General features: G+C 35.3%; 1 protein-coding gene across 1 annotated transcript in view; it reads right to left on the bottom strand.

Moving 5' to 3' along the window:
* CNTNAP2 (contactin associated protein 2) overlaps nucleotides 1–16940 on the bottom strand; it is a 902024-nt gene that overhangs the window by 142306 nt on the left and 742778 nt on the right. The window lies entirely within an intron of this gene.

The following is a 16940-nucleotide window of genomic DNA, read 5'->3' as shown; positions in this document are numbered from 1 at the left end:
ATCACGTTCAACCACTAGGGGAATATATAAAACAGAGGGGGGGACACCTTACCGCCATCACTTACCTAGTATGATACTAAACAATATTGCCATTTTTTTTGCCAAACTAGTGGGTATATGTTAGCCTAGGATTCATTTATAGAGACACAGCTCTTAATCTTTTAAATTATGTTGTTGGAACAATAAAATTTTGTGTTTTTAAATTTAACTCTGTTTGCCCTTCAAAACCCTGGCTTTCTCTTCCTCCTCTTCCTCCCACAGATACAGAATATATAAAACATACATATTCTAGATAGAAACCTATATGCCCAGTTGGTCCAGAGGAAAGCAAAAACGCGACCATGAAGTTGAATTCTTGTAATGGGTATAACTGTTTTAAAGTGATCATAGATCAGTTATGCTTTAATAATAAAAAGAAACATTCTCTTTAGTACAATGGTTTACAAAAATGACTGTAAGCACACTTTTCCTAGGACTATGCAAATATTTACTGATATAATTACAATTGGTTAATGTGCATTAGATCAGCCAACTAACTATATTTATATTTTAAACCACTTTAGTGTTAATTGCTGACTGATTAGCAGCACATAATTTTCATATATTTTTAATCCAGTTAATACTGTTGTGTATTCGTTCATGTTCATATTCACTGAGCAGTCCACAATGGCAAGACTGTCCAATTTGATTGGTCTTTGCCTCCAGCATATTAGAGTTAGAAGGTGAGCCAACTTTAATACTGGAGCTTTCTGTCAGGGTTTTGTGAATCAGACAGATGGTTTAGAGGAGCAGCATAAAAAGATGGCGACAGTTTCAGTCATTCAAACACTTGGCAGTATGAAATCAACTTTGTTATATTGTATTAACTGTTGCTCCAGTTGCAGTCATTTATATTTTAGCTGTTTACTAAGAAAATAAATACAAAACATCATAAATTCTTCATGGGCAAAAGTTTTTTTTCTCTTTCTTTTCAAATTATTCTTAAAAAAAATTTACCTCTTTGTTTTATTTTTTTACAGCTACTTTTTACAATAAAATAGCCTAATTTAAAAAATATTTATTCAAGAAAACCTCAGATAAAAGTATGCAAACAGTGTATTCTGTTTCACCCAGTTTCATCCCAGAAATAATTGTGAAATCTATAAAAGCTCTCTAGGGTCTATTTATAAAGCAGTAAATCTGACTTTCGGTCAATGGTAGATTATCTGCTTTATAAATAGACTCATGTGTCTTTCTTGTACAGAGCACCTGGCCCTGCCCATGACATTCTGCTAAACATTAGGAATAGTTTTCCTAATCAGCAGTAAAATGATGTTTGAGGTGTGTGACACATAATTTAAAGTGTATGAGAGTTTAAGGAAACTTCCTATTTAAGTTGATTGACAATATGGTACATTGCCCCTAATTTTTTAAAGCTCCATAGGACTGAAGTAGATAGACATTGGCGAACTTGGATGATCCAGGAAACCTGGAATGGACCTGATCTAGGATTGATAACATATGTCAACTAATAGAAAATGTTTTTAAAGAAATTCCAGGTTTGCTGTATCAATCACTTCTCCCATGATAGTCTTTCTTCTCTAGTCTTTATTAAGCTTTAATAAATTAGGCGTATTCTATTTTATAACTGTACAGTTTGTATTTATTTTTTGGCTTCATATTTTATATTATATTTTTTCCACTGATCATATGTTCAATGAAAATTGTTTGAAGAATAATTAGGAAATACATTTAAAGCACCTGTAAGAGACTGTCTGCACATTGAACACTAAGGGATGCTTAACTATTCAAATATGGCTTCCAGAATATATTTGATTCATTCATCAGAATAACAATCCATCTAGAGCCATTTCTGTCACGCTGCTCTTTCCCAAACAAACTATCCCAAACCATGCGTGCAGGTTGGTATCCCCAAAACAATCAAGCGGCAAACACAGAGCCCCTCTACTATTCTGATACTGACCAATATGCACTTTGGGGTGTGTGCTTTGAAGGAGCCCCCTCAAAGCATCCTAACCCAATGCTGACTAAAGGGGTTTATGTTCCACCAATTAGTTCCCCCGTGGGAGACACGTTTGTAATAACTGCTTGTCTCTATCTTAACCTTAGTGATGTCCTAGGTTGCCTGTCTTCTACTGAAATAGAATGTGCTATCCAAGCTTAGTATTGCGGTATTATTGAAATCTGGGGAAAGCTTTTGTAGGGAAGTCGTTTAAAGTTTCTAAGTATCTGTTAAAAGCCTTTACTTCCAACAATAAATGTTAGAACCCATGTTAGGCCTTGGAATTTGAGTAAAGAAAGTGAGGGAAGGTAAAGACATTTTTTTGCGGATCCCATACAGCATTCTTTGAGGACTTGTTTATATTGTCATACAGGAGGCTTTAGTTGTACTTTAAAAAGAATAACTACTAAATTTAAACATTATTGTCATAAATACATAAACTTAACATATTGTTTATTCACTTTATTGGTAAGAAGCTTAACTATTTAGTTTTAAACTCCAATTACTAAAGGATTAGAAAACAGAAAAATCACAGTGGAAAGGACTTGACTTATGAGAGTTTCCTGGGGTTTACATTGCTTCTATAGAAATTAAAAGAGTCGGTAAATGTTATTTTACTTCTGTCTAATGAAGCTTCATTAGCTACACCTATTGTTTCCTTTGAGAAAACTCTCCAAAGCCCCCATTGATCCAAAGGTGTAACAATGAAGATAAATTACTAAACACCTTTCTGCCAATCAATAGATTCTTGAACTGAATTACAGTTTTGCACAAAATATTCTATCCTAGCTGTATATTCAATGTAAACACAAAGAAAAACACAAGCCATTCTAATGAATTCGACTAATTATCCTTTTTTTTTACAAAAGGAAACAGTCAATTTTTTTAATAGATGGGGTGGTAAAATGATTTTTACCTGCCAAAGAAATGATTTTCACATATTACCGTTACCTGGACATTACTTTTACATGTATTGATTTCTGCTGGCTCTGACTATTAGAGTTACACCTCAGTATACTGAAGTCTGACACTTATTATAGAGTGGAATGAGTATGATGTACCCTCAATAATTTACTTTCATCTAACACATACAGTACATTCATCAGCAACAGGAAGGTTTTGGCAATCCAACAAGAAATAATGACAAACACATAAATTCATGTCATATGACTAAAGTGTAAATATATTAGGTTTTATATATTCTATTTATATAGTCTAGTTCTTAGATGAAATGGTTGCATTCGTTAATTTTTGTGGCTTAAACTATTTCTTACGAGAAGCAAGCAAAATGCCTAACCATGCCTGTTGCAGGCACTCTACGGGAAAACTGCAACATATTACATTTTTGGTTTGTGTAAGACAAATTGTAGCTTAAACTAGACTTTTTGGAAGATCAAGGTATGGGATTGAGAGCATGTTGCATAGAGATAGGCACTGTGACAGCTGAAGCCAACAGGCTACATCTGTCACAGATCCATATAGTGAACTATGTGCTAAATACCATTTAACATGTTCTATTTCTCAGCTTATATTAATATTAATAATAATAATAATAATAATAATATTGAAGAGTGATTATTTGAGCAATTGACATAAAAGTTGTATGCAGTATGTCTTTAAAAAAATAATATAAAAAATATCTAGTTAGTCATAAGATCTTTGTACCAAGTTTACCAACACATGTAGATGATGCTAAATTTGGTCTGAGCATCCAAGCTTCAGCGACACTTGGTTATGAAAGTGATAAGCAAGTGAGCAATCTCTAAATGTTAACAAAAATAAATGCATGCTTAAAGTCTGAGCCCTCCTAATTGATGAATAATTCCATGGAGTAGAAAATGGAGTAGAAAATTGTGAATAGCAGTGGGTGGGTTATTACTCACAAATAAATTATCATACTTAAAAAAGAACTAAACTGAAAACTGTCAAAAAAATAAATAAATACACTTCAATACCTTCAATCCCGCAGGGCAGTCCATCATCCTAGCATTCGTCTGGCGCCGCCATCTTCTCTATTTCGTCCTGGTTCTTCATCCTATGTCACGCGACCCAGGCACGAGATCGGGTGACGTAGAATGAAAAAAAAAATTGCCGATCTCACTGCTCATGCGCTAGATTGACAAATTTTTCTGTTTGCACGAAAAGGCTCCTTCTGTTTGCGTGAAAAGGAGCACCCAAGAGCCTCCCAAGGAGCACCCAAGAGCCTGCCAAGGAGCACCCGAGAGCAAGGCTTTGCGCTCCTATTCATTCTGGATCGCCCAGAGGTAGGCAAACTCCGGTCTTTAGGCCAGATACGGCCTAGCCAGTAGTCTGTTCCGGCCTAACGGCCCCCTGGTCGATCTGGCCTAATCCCATCCAGCGGTTGTCAGCAACCAACAGCTCTGGAGCGGCATGCGGCTCTTGCCTCCTTGTTATGCTTCCTTTCACTATTTACCGCGGCCGGCATTAACACTTCCAACGCTGGGGTAAGGGGACATTCCCTCTCCTCTGTATGCATTGGGGAGGGGAGGGATTTCCCTTCTGGGGCGTTCCTGGTGGGGGGCAGAGCCATCAGCACAGGACTCGAGGGAGAGTCCGGCCTAGTGTGCCTTCTTGACCTCCTAAAATGGCCTAGTAGCCAAAAAAGTCTGCTGACCCCTGGCCTAGGCGGTCGAGAATTAGGAAGCTGTGCTGCACCCTTTTTTTTTTTTTTTAAAAATGGGTGTTTTATTAGAAAAAAAAAACAACAGAATTTTTACATAACATAAAAGGGTTGTAAAGTTAAATTTCTGAGTTTAGATATGCTTTAAACATACATATCAAATTAAAAAAACTGCATAAATACAGTAGTTGCAATATAAAACTATGTAAAGCCTATACATTTTTAGTCTGGGACATTTTCATATCACGTGATACATTTTGTTTTATTATAGGTAATGCTATGCTTGATAGCTTTTCAAATTTAATTTAAAAAAACCAAGGAGCATGACAATAGCAATTCAATGAATCCCATCATTTTACATTATATGCTCCTTTGTTAGTTCCACTTAAATTATTCCACAAAAGTCAGTTCAAGTTGAAGTCATGGCCTAAATTATCCCTGAGCTAAATATAGTTTTAGAATGGAATTTGGAAATGGATGAAATTTGTTTGATTATTCAGGTCATGCATATTTTTCTGCTAAGGCCTAGATATTAAGGTATTAAACATAATAAAATGACCCCGTAGCAGTAATAAATTCAACACTGGATTTAGTTTCCATTTATCTTCTGTTAGGATGAAAAATCCAAAGAGCCAAGTGAATTTTCAGAAAAACTAGGCTTTGTTAAATAATTACTAACTTAATTATTAACTATGGGCCTAATTTATTATGGCTTATCGAGATTGGAGAAAACAGACTATCATGGGAGAACCTGGGTGGTCCAGCAAACTTGAAATGTATTTCCTAAAAACCATGTGTTAATAATTAGTTGGCAAATGTATGCAGTGATGGACCAGATTCATTTGAGGTTTGCAGGATTACCCAGGTTTCCCATGGTATTCTGTTTTCTTCAGCTTTGGAGAGTTTTAATAAATACAAATAAATAGGCATTTCCAACTGAAAATATGATGAAAGTTGTTGACATGACTATGGACTTTATAAAGCACTGCATAATATGTCAGTGCTATATAAATACCGTGTAATAATAATAATATACCACTTTCAAACTAATGAAGATATTTATAGAGGGATACTAGACCTTCCTAACAAGGACTCTCCAACTGTTGTCAGACTACCAGCTCCTGTATTTTATACTGCTTATTTAATAATAAACACAAAATCATGATCTGTTTTCAACTAATATGCTGTGTTCCTGGTTAAGCTATGCACTTCCCCAACTCTATGATTTGTCTTTGTGATAGGCCAATGCTTTAGTAAACCTCAAGGCAAAATACTATAATAAAACAGTATAATACAAATAATACAATAAATAACATAACTCTATATTACATTTCAAGTGTAACTATCATATTTATATAATGACTATAATAAAGGGTAAAAAAAGGCCAAACATTTTACTTAAAAGTCAGGGTATACTAATAAAACATTATAGGCATTAAGGATGACCTGTTTGCAAACAATCTAATTCAGGCATGAATTTTTTGCAATGACTATACTTTTAAATGCAACAAAAGTAAATTAAATATATATATATATATATATATATATATATATGTGTGTGTGTGAATTTTTGCAATGACTATACTTTTAAATGCAACAAAAGTAAATTAAATATATATATATATATATATATATATATATATGTGTGTGTGTGAATATATATATATATATATATATATATCTTGTGCAATTCCCTCAAATTGAAAAAGGAAATACGCATTCTGAGACAAGCAGGCTTTTCCGCCTGTAAATATACTGCCAAAGAATATGTTGAGAAAAAGGGAATGATGATCCCATTGGTCTGCTGTTTCTCCTTTGTTATCCTATCACAGATTGAAGGCTGGAAGGTGACCAAGCTGTATTGCTAAAATGTGGTAGAAAAAGGTTTGTGACCCGACCGTAACACATGGCAGGACTGTGTTTATATCAAGACTTACTAACTAAAATACCCAGGCAGGTTAATAGCTATTCACATAATACAGCTTTAAATGACAAATGTGTGCCGCCGCAGTAAAAGAAAAAATGCCATCAAATGCTGCTGGGTGTTACGTTTTCACCCTAAATCCTAAATCTCTATTTATAGACCATCCAATAACTATTCTTCCAACTAGAAAGAACCCACAGGAATAGAATGAATTGATAGTGAATTGATAGTAATCGCGAAAGAAGAACCCATGGCCCTATTGCTCTTCATATACTTTAAAAAGTAACTTTAAATTTGCTGGAAGCAAAGGTGACTGGTCTATGTCAAGGTGATGAGCTGCCACTGATTGCTGTCCCTGAAGAATACATAGAGACAAATATACTAAACACATTAAAAATACAATAGCTCTACTTCCCACTGTACAACAGGCCAAATCAGAAGTACATTTAACGTACAATATTTTTTATGAAAAGGATGATGAATTTTTATTACAGGTAGTCCCCGGGTTACATACGAGATAGGGACTGTAGGTTTGTTCTTAAGTTGAATTTGTATGTCCGAACAGGTACATTATTTTAATAAATGCAATTAGGACACAAAAAAAACTTTTTAGGGAGCCTAGATATTCAATAACTTCTGTAGCAAGCTGTGCTTTGATATGCAAAAAAAAAAACAACTGTCTTGGTCAATAAAGAGTTACAAGAGCTTGCAGAACAGCAAAAGGATGCCCCGTTTGTATCTAGGAGTCGTCCGTATATCGGATATCTGGGACTACCTGTATTCATTATGTCATTTATATTTATGTTTATTGTTTATATATGTTTATTTTTTAGATTTATGTGCATTTATCTTATATTTTGACAAAGTTTGTATACTCAGATTCAAGGCCTATAGGATGTGCAAATGTCATAACCTCACAGCGTACCAGAAATTCACAGCGAATCACCAGATTTGTAACCTCATCAGATTGGAGATGATCTATAATAATTGCACTGGTTACTATAGGAAACAGTAGCCTTCACTAACCCATGAACACAGTATTGAGGTTAAAAAATAGCAGTAGGTTTTGTTGTCTACAACTTTACAGTGAAGTCACCTACATTGCTAATATGACTGTTTTTCTTTCAACTTCAACTTAGACCTTTAGAGAGAGAACATTATAGCACTAAGGCACCTCCTTTTAACACAAGATGTAATTACACTATCAGAAATAAGGAGTCACAGTGGTTCCATGCAGATGTTATGCACATGATTTATATGGCGGGTTATGATCTGCAGTCCTGCATTGTGAGTGACCTAGTGACTGGAAAGGTGCCAGCCACCAGTAGCCACGCGGGATTGCTTGATCCTGCTGCAGATCTGAACTGCTAATGAACCACTCTCCGCTTCCCCAATTCATTTTCTATGAGGCTGCATGGGTAGAAGCTACATGTAGCATCTCCCCCGAGGCAGTGGTTCACTGGCTTGAGGAAGCAATAACCGAACTGTAACCTTACTGCCAGTCTGAACGTATCCTAAATGATCTAACAGTCATATTATCTGTGTGAAACCTGAAATTGATCAGTGAATATCACATGCATCCCGTATTGGTTATTACTAGAGATGAGTGAAATAGAGTGTGTCATTTCACATAAATTTTGATACAAATCTAAACTTGTAGATGTTATACCATTTTGGCAAAATGCTTTCTTCTCAGTTGGGAAAGTGAAATTAGGTGCTTTGGATAATTTTGAATGGTGCATATAGTTTAAAGCAGCGGTCGCCAAGAAAATGTTGGTGGTCTGCCGCTCTGGCCAGTGCGCCCCTGAGTGGGGTCAGTAGAAGGACCTTGCTGGGGGGGGCGTACCGGCCAAAGCTGCGTATGGTTCGCAGGCTCAGGGAAGTGGGCAGGTTGGGTTTCTGGGCGTCACTATGGGGAATGTTTCTTCCCATTTGAGTGACACCCATGGTCCTGGTAAATTTAGTGGTCCGTGCGTCCGAAAAGGTTGGAGACCACTGGCTTAAAGGTCATCTGGTCTGTTTGGTGGAAGACCCTTTTAACAAATACTGGACTTTTTTATTTGTCAAAAAGCATATGTTAGCATCATCACCACTAAGTGGGACAGCTGAACCATGAAAACATGTTGGCTTATCAGTTTTCACATATATATTTATTTACTGAAGTTAATATATTGATATCCAAAATAAAACTTACATTGGTCTTACAAAACATTAGGATGTGGTGCTTAAAGAACCTTAGGCATTATTGCCAAAAACATATCTGATCAGATAGCAGTCATACAAGAACCTAGAAAATGGTACTGAATATACCTAAATTTAGCTTTTGTACAACTGTAACCTATAATTTTAGAGCTACATTTTAAAATTTGAATGCAGAAAGTAATGTTGTGTGATTGGTAAAAAAAACTTGCTCTAAAGACATATGAGTCAATTAACATTTGCTTCCAGTTTAAGGAGGACTTTCAAAAATCTCCTTTAGGATCAGGACAGAGAAAAATGATCAAGCTGTTTCTGTTTCAAAGCTCATATTCTGCTCTTGTTAAAAAGTCGTTTGGTTTAATTTATAAATCTTGGCGGGAAAGAGAGCCTGTATTTTTTATAACATTCAATTCGATGCCAGCTCACAGTTTCAAACCTGCACTAGGAAATTTACAACAGACTGACTGTGTATAGGCAACTAAGATGCTGTTATTTTTCTAGTATAATTTAAAGATAATCTATAATAGACTGAGGTCAGGTACAGTTTTTAAATCAAACTTTAAACTGGCTCCAAAGTAAAGGAAATCCCTACTTAGGCTGTAGACACATTCTTGTTTCCTTGATAACTCACATTTTTAAATTTACCTTGTGTATTTACACTGGACTACACAAATAAAAAGCATTTACATTTGAATAAAGGAGTTATTATTTTTGGTATTATTAGTTCTGCATTTCTAAACAAAATATTGTTTTATTTAGGCCATGGTGTGTACTACCATTAACCATACATGTTACTGAACTAGGAAAAGCCCTGTAACAAAATTCTATATTACTAAACATAAAAAGGCTAACTATCCATAAGCAGAGTGGCATCAGAGGAAGGTAATTATTAATTATGAATCATTATAATTACTTTGACCATGTAGTGCAGTGTAAGACTTATGTAATTACATTATCAACCCAGAAGCCTTTGGAGGGCAGGCAGGGAAGAGTCTGTCATGGTTAATATACTGTATATAATTCAGTGTTCCTTTGAGAAAAATTGTGCTGCTCTGTGTATCTCAAGATGCCACAGGGTAATTAGTACAGATGGTGCTGTGCAATCTGATGGAAAAAGTAAATCCACCAGAAAACATAATTTTTTTGTGTTAGGATTGTGATTCTGTCACAATGAGGACTAAACAAAGAAGAGTTGGGTATTGGTAATTCAAAGAGACAGCACTATATGCTAAATCATAGGAGTCACTAACACATCACACTATGTTGATTTTACCCCTAGCTAATCCTTGCAGGCAAAACGATCAATCTTATTTTAGCAAATTACTAACTATATCTATTCTTACATAATGACGCAAAAGCAAAACCACATACGAAGCATAGAAAAAATAGGCACAGCTGTTTTTTAGTTTTCTAGGTACACTATATACATAAAAACTAAAATGCATATTTTGAAAACATCAGCAGAAAATCATTGTCCTTAAAAACTGATGACATAACTTTTTTCAATTTTTTTTAATATTAACTTAAGGACTTTAAGGAGCACAAGATGTATATACTCAAGTATAAACTTGTATCAAGATTTGTTTTGTGTTGTGTGTTCTAGGGCTTATTTAACCTTTTCAAATCATGGGCAAGGGGTACTATGTACCCCTATACTCAATCTCCAAGTTGAGTGTGCAAGTATCAGGAGGCCTTCCTTTTAAACAGGGCTTTCAGACACATTCCAATACTTTCCCTTCCTGCAGACCCCCACAACACTGAGGTCATGTTGTTGGGATGAAGGCCTCCCGGACAGAGAGAGGGGACTACAAACTTTTCCCCCCCATTTTTCTTTGGAAAACCAGCTTCCCAGGGAATATTGAGGGGGTTCCTATTTTTTACCTCACTTTCACCCAAACCAATGTAACTTCTACACAGTCCTTGTCACCTGTCATTTTTGCCCATTTCACTGTCACCACAACCCTTGTACCTGTTACTTGTCACTTTAATTTGTGTTAATTGTAATAGTTTATTAACCTTTATTCGTGTTAATTTTATGGTTTTTTTGGCACTTATTTAGATTACTGATTAATTTTTAGCCATGACACCTGCTAACAGGCTATATTCGAGTATATACATACTTATCTTTTTTTGTTCACCCCCTCACTGGCTGCCAAATCTTAAGGATTCCTACATTTGACTAAGTTTTGACTTACTTGATAGATCCTAAAGTAAAGTCAATCTGTTAGTGCAAAAATTATTGAAGCTCTCTGCTATGTAACTTGTTCTCTTTCTGCTTCTTAAATCTCCAAACAACCTCAACATTCAAAGGCAAATGTGAATTATATTGATTAATCCACATGGGCTGATTTATGTAAAATAAAACATTATCAGTATGTGATAGACAACAATGAGTGTGCAGTAGGTGTATGTGTTTGGGAATACGTATCCTGGGATTCTCAGATCACATGATTGACAAAAAAATAAATAGAAAAATTTGGTAGGCTTGACTCCCCATATAAATCTTTAAGTGCAACCACAGGTTAGGCACAACCCCCATCTTGGCCACCACATTAAATAATTTAAACATACATCTTTTTTTGACAGATGTCTAGTCTTCTTATGAGTGGGGTTCTCTTCTTCCTTTCTTTCCCTCTGACAGTGGGTGGTTTTACCTTTGCTGACAACACCATTGTATCATTATTCTGTACAGGGAACATGGCTTTAGAGGAAGTGTGTATAGGGTAAAAACAGTCATTGTTTTTTTTTTAGCAACTGTTATTTTTTTTCTTGTGGACCTAGGCTTTAATTTTTACCTTGTACCTTTAAATGACCACCTTACTTTAGGATTAAAATAAAGTATGTGTGAGATAGAGCTACTAAATATTCTCAACTATATCAGTAACATTTTTCCTGAGTTGATATTGTGAAATCTGACAGAACTCAAACGTAAACTTTAAGTAGCTATTTCTTGTAACTGTTCTTCACCCGGCAGGGTGGTAGTCCAGAATCAGATATCTGCACATGCTGTCATCTTAGTAGCATTCATTATAAAACAAAACTGGGTTTTAAAAAAACCAAGGGGCACCTTGCATTACTATGTTGTCTATGGGTTGACTCAGGCAGGAGATGGAATTTTGCTATCTGAGGTAGCACGCTGTATACACGCTGACACAGTAAATAATTGTAACTGCTCATTGAATCTTATTAGACATAAACTGACAGGTATGAGCAGTTTCCCCATCTGCAAACCAAATAAATATGATTCATGCAGCAATCTGTGCCACATTTATTCACTAATCAGTGACATATCACAAGCAAACAGTCACTAATGCCTACACCTCTTGTAACCGGGTCTATAAAAATACATTTACTTTTTGTAGATTTTTTTTCCTGCAAAAATATATTGAAGAGTCAATGAATAAATAGATATCAAAATAATAAATAGAAAAATGATTTGGGGAGCCTAATGGTGCATGGGTTTGTATTGCATGTTAATGATATTAATAATAAATTAATTGTACAGCAAAAGACCTTGAATGCGTTGCAGACATTTACTTGCATAATATTTAAGAAACAGTTAGGTGAACTGGATTAATATGAGTGCCACAGACGAGATGCATACACAATATTTATATGTTTGCATGGCGAAGGGCAAAAGTTGCTGCAGTATCCTTTGATCAAGAGTGTGCAGCTGTGTTAATAGACCCGGAAATGATCCACCTTTTATTTGGCTCTAATTAAAAACAGAACCCCTTCTATAATGAGCAGTAATTTGAATTTCATATTTAGTGAGCACTGTGTGAATCTATTTTTAATAGGAGGTCAACAAGTGTACCAAGCATTTACAGATGCAGAAGATGTCATTACATCTGTGTGTTTCAGTGAGTGACAGATCACTAGTCCTTCCTCTCCTTAGTACACATATTGAATGCTTATTTGCTCATTCATTGGCATGTTCTGGACTTGCATGCACCAGATGGTGTCATAACATAAACTAGCATTGCAATAGAGTCATATGGTAATATTGCAGCAGATCTAAATGATGAAATAAGGTTACGAGCATTCAGTTACACAAAAACAACAAAACAGATGATTAAAGTAAAAAGATATTTGAAAGTACCAAGCATTGTTCAACATATGAGCAAGCGATTGCAAAATTAATAAATATTTTCAGTGCTCTGTAAATGTTGAATCATAATTATAGCTAAACTCAATCCAAGAATAAACACTCAACCCTAACCTATGCCTTAAATTGAAACTAATTAGTGTGCCTCACCTATCTGCATTCCAGCATTGGGCACCGCCATCTTCCTTCTCTTCTTCCTCTTCTGTACAAGGCACCCCCAAGACATCCCTTGCAACCAAACCTGACGCTGTGCATATGCAGCTCAGCTTTGACTTCAGAAACCCGAAACAATCAGGCAGGTAAGATGCATTATTTCAGAATGGACATCATCTATGCCTTTTTACAATAATGACCGGTCTGATTATGCAAACTTAAAAGTGAACCACAAAACTATTTTTAGGTTTGGATAAAGTACAGATAGGTTTCTTTCTGCCCCAGAGATGCAACAGGAAGTTACAGGAGTTTTCCCAAATTATGGATCCATTATGAATCCATAATGAATGAATTCCCCTTTTGTTATCTGTGACAAAAAAAGAAAATACACTTAATGCGTTGCAAATACCTAGAAAGGCTTGAAAACCCAAACCCTTATGAAATGTGATTAAGAATGTTGACTACTGCAGAAGACGTCAGGTGCTTGCTTGTCTGCTTCCTCTCCCTGTTGGTCCACTTGGTAATTGCCAAACTTTTTTTCTGAAAAACTGAGATCTCTATATTACAGGGTCCTAGTTTTCATAATTACCAGTTTGTAAAATTCATAACATTTACCGTGTCCCAGGAATCCTTTAACCATTCTGTCTACTGCCCAACATTTGGCCATGTGCTTAGAACTAGCATGTAAAAAATGTTAAGCCTTTCTGATTCTGGTAAAACCTAAGACCTGCCTTTACATCTAATACTTAGTACCCAGCTAAAAACATGCCTAACCTTCATCTGTAGCAACATTACATTAACAAAGCACACAATGGCCATTACTGAGTGGGAGGACCATAGCCTTTATCTTTCCCTAAATACATTACCACTACACAGCAAGACAGTTTAGCAAAAACAAATTCTTGAACAAGAATAAAGTAAAAAGTATTACATGAAAGAACAGTCTTAGAAAAAGTGGAAGCCTGGAATCATCTCTTTTTGGTACACGAAAGAGGTTACCATATTTATGAAATACTAGACTATAAGCTATTTATGCTGACTGTGTCAGAAGAAAAACCCAATAGTTTGCTTTATTTATGTTTAATTGTCTTTTTAATTATTAAAATGTGTGTTAATGTTAGCAAGTTCTTTGGTTTTCCTAATGGGTTTTAATAATATTTATATTTTTAACATTTTATGCAATGTTTTGCAAAGTGAGGACAAACCAAAGCTGTAACATGCCCTGCCTAAATTAGTCTACTACTACTAATCTACTTAGTCTACTACTACTAATCTACTAATCTGACCTAACAAACTGTGGGTGCTAGAATCAGGGACTGATTGACTTTTGCCATGGGTGTCAAACATAACTGTTATGATCTTTCATGGTATGTATAGATTTTTTTTGGCTAAAGAAAGTGTACCAAAGTATTTGGTTAATTGTAACATGACATCATTAGATATTTTTGTGACTCTTGGTTATTAGTCATATTATATCTCAAAGATGTGCAGAAAATTTGAAGTGGAAGACCTCCCTTTGTCAGGGGTACCAAAAAGGGTACAAACAGCTTTATGCCCAGCATGTTTGACTTATATTCTGATTGATAACTAAATGGACAGGTATCTAAGTACCAACCTAATATTACTATTGGTCCACAGGGGAAATACTCCCTTGCTTTCCAGCCCAGTCTTACCCTGGCATGCTACTATTTGAAGGCAATTATTGTATTTGTTTGTTTAACCTCCCTAGTGGTTCATTTCTTTTCGGTTTTATATGTCTAAAAGCGGTACATTGTTTTTCATGAAAATTTATTTTACAGTATAATATTATAGTATGAGTATAAAAAAGTTTTAACACAAAATCATGTAAAAACATTAAATTGAAAAAATTAAAAAACCTATATATTTAAAACAATTTTTTTTTATTTTTTAAATAAAAAAAAAAAAAATACACATTATACTCATACTATTATATATACTGTAAAATAAATGTTCTTGAAAACAATGTACCGCTTTTACATATATAAATCCAATGTATTGCATTCAATACAGGTTTTTTGTATTGAATGCAATACAAATGAATTTTGAATTTCCCGCCCAACCCGTCCAGCGACATACACACGGACCGACGTCACTGGGAACTCCCCAGTGACTCATCGGGTGCAGAAGCCGGCCGGAGGAAGAAAATGGAGATTGCGGCAATGGACAGTGCAGGACGCCGGCGGATTAGGTAAGGCTCTATTTACTATTACCTCCCATAGGATTACCTACCCTGAGTGTGACTCGGGGTTACCACTAGGGAGGTTAAAAAAACACCTAAATTTCTACTGTTGGAAAAACCATTATTGAGGTTACATTTGTACATACTGATCTAGTGGGGCACACAAATATTAGTTCAATCATCTAAGCAGAGGTCATTCCAGTATTTGTTTGATAACACAGCTCAACAAAAAAAAAAACTAGTTCATATGCCAAGGATTTTTCAATATATTTACTGTATTTCAGGTCTGCTGAATCCAGAAATGACTTCAGTTTTATTGATTTGGTTCTAGTTCTTTTGATACAGTAATTGGAATAGATGTTCAGTACACTCCCCGATTTTCCTGTATCCGACATGAAGTTAGGAGTTAGCAGTGGAAGTGAATATGTTCTCCCCAGAAGAGCTCAATGACTTAATATGTGACCTAAGTCTGTCAAAACAAGCATCTGAACTTTTAGCATCTAGGCTAAAAGAAAAGAACTGTTGGATACAGGAAAAAACTGTTGGATACGGTTTATAGGACAAGAGAGGTTGCACTCTACCAAATTTCAGTGAAGATGGAGATGTCTTGTACTGTTGTAAAAGTCCTGGACTACTTGCCCATATGGGAGTACCAGAATACCGAGCAGAAGACTGGCGGCTTTTCATAGACAGTTCCACTCAAAGTTTGAAATCTGTTTTACTGCATAATGGCAACTGCTATGCATCAATTCCAATTGGTCACTCAACAAAACTTAAAGAAGAATATGAAAATATCAAAATGGTTTTACAAAAGCTTTGCTATCATGAACACCAATGGTCCATATGTGTTGATTTAATATTGGCGAACTTCCTACTTGGACAGCAAAGATATACAAAGTACCCATGTTTCATCTGCTTGTGGGATAGTAGAGCAAAGCAGGATCACTGGAAAAGTGACATGGCCTCCAAGGGAAAACATGAAAGAAGGTGCAGAGAACATCATTAACGAGCCAATGGCTGACAAAGAAAAAATCATTCTCCCTCCACTACACATAAAGTTGGGATTAATGAAGCAATTTGTTGGAGCTCTGAACAAGGACGGTGATTGCTTCAAATACATTTGTAGATTCTTCTCTGGATTGAGTACTGAAAAATTAAAAGCAGGAACCTTTGATGGACCCCAGATTGAAGGCAATTAGGACCCCAGCATAAAAGGAAATCATACAAACTAAGTTTTTTTAATGACTTCTTTGTGATTAGTTCTGTAAATATACTGAATATACCGCATAAGGAATATAATAAGTATTTCAAAAATTTAATTTTGTGTTCGTAAGCATATCTAGTTTAATTTTGCTTAATTTTTCATGTTTTATTAGTTTTCTATGGGGTTTTTATTGAGGTCATTATTTCAAAAACTAGAGCCAATCTAGCAAAACCATCACCATATTTGGAATCTGTGCATCAAACACAACCTTAAATTACTTTAATCTGTTTGGCAAGAAAATGTTTGTTGACGAGTGTATTTACTTAGGCTGAAAATGCCAGCAGTTACTTTAAACCTTTTTTTCTCTGATAACAAATGACAATTTTGCTGTCCAATCAACAAAGGCAAACAAAGAACATTGACTCTTTTCACTGGTAAAGCAATGGGTGACTTTGTATCAAGCAAAGTGCAAAATTGTTGTAATAGGATTATTTTAATGCTAAAAGCAA

Source organism: Pyxicephalus adspersus, chromosome 5, assembly GCF_032062135.1.
Source record: "Pyxicephalus adspersus chromosome 5, UCB_Pads_2.0, whole genome shotgun sequence".
NCBI classification, from domain to species: Eukaryota; Metazoa; Chordata; class Amphibia; order Anura; family Pyxicephalidae; genus Pyxicephalus; species Pyxicephalus adspersus.
This window is presented reverse-complemented; position numbering and strand designations above follow the sequence as displayed.